The 923-nt window shown below is 36.9% G+C and overlaps 1 non-coding gene across 1 annotated transcript; it reads right to left on the bottom strand.

Annotated features, from left to right (window-relative positions):
* Positions 1–401: 401 nt before the first annotated feature.
* TRNAG-CCC (transfer RNA glycine (anticodon CCC)) lies at positions 402–472 on the bottom strand. The gene has a single exon. It is a non-coding gene; the product is annotated as a tRNA-Gly (tRNA).
* Positions 473–923: the final 451 nt, after the last annotated feature.

Genomic DNA, 923 nt, shown 5'->3' on the forward strand with positions numbered 1-923 from the left:
CAACATATATAATACATAAAGCATTCATGTCTACACTCTTTAATGTGCTCTTTTCCACCAAGAAGATAAAAGACAAATAAACCAACAGAAATATAAGTAAATGACAAAAATGGATAATTTAAAGATAAAATGCACCAATGTTAAAAAAATATTAAACTACATTCTTTCATACTGATAATTAGGAAGATACAAATTGAAAATGTAGTTGCTACATCATTTCTTGCTTATCAATGTGGTAAAGACCAGAATGCTTGATTATATTTTGTGTTGAATATACATTAAGTGTTATACAATGTGTCATTTTGATAGGCAGAATACAAGATAGATATTTTTGATTGATTAGAAACTAGCCCATATAGTGTTTTCTGCTAATTAAGACCAAGAAAAGCACCTGGACACTATGCATTGGCCGGGAATTGAACCCAGGTCTCCCACATGGGAGGCGAGAATTCTACCACTGAACCACCAATGCTTTGCCAGTTTGTTGGTGGCTCAGAAGGTAAAGTGTCTGCCTGCAATGCAGGAGACTTGGGTTCGATCCCTGGATTGGTAAGATCCCCTGGAGAAGGAAATGGCAACCCACTCCAGTACTCTTGCCTGGAAAATTCCATGGATAAAGGAACCTGGCAGGCTACAGTCCATGGGGTCACAAAGAGTCAGACGAGACTGAATGGCTTCACTTTCACTTTCTAAGACCAAGAAGTTGCCAGAGAAGAGAGTGACGCTTTGTTGTCAACTCCCATTTCTATCAGAGAATATCTGCTTATATATTAAATCTCTGGGTAGGAGGTTTATTTTTTTAATTGATCTGTTAAGAAGAAAAAGAGGAGGAGAAGGAAAAGAAGGAACAGGAGGAAAAAGAAGAGGACAAAGAAGGAGAAAAGAAAAGAAAACAATAAAGAAAAATACAGGCGATAGAAGGT

The sequence above is a fragment of the Bos grunniens genome, chromosome 28 (assembly GCF_055505025.1).
Source record: "Bos grunniens cultivar Pamir isolate PY7600 chromosome 28, Bosgru_T2T1.0, whole genome shotgun sequence".
Taxonomy (NCBI): Eukaryota; Metazoa; Chordata; class Mammalia; order Artiodactyla; family Bovidae; genus Bos; species Bos grunniens.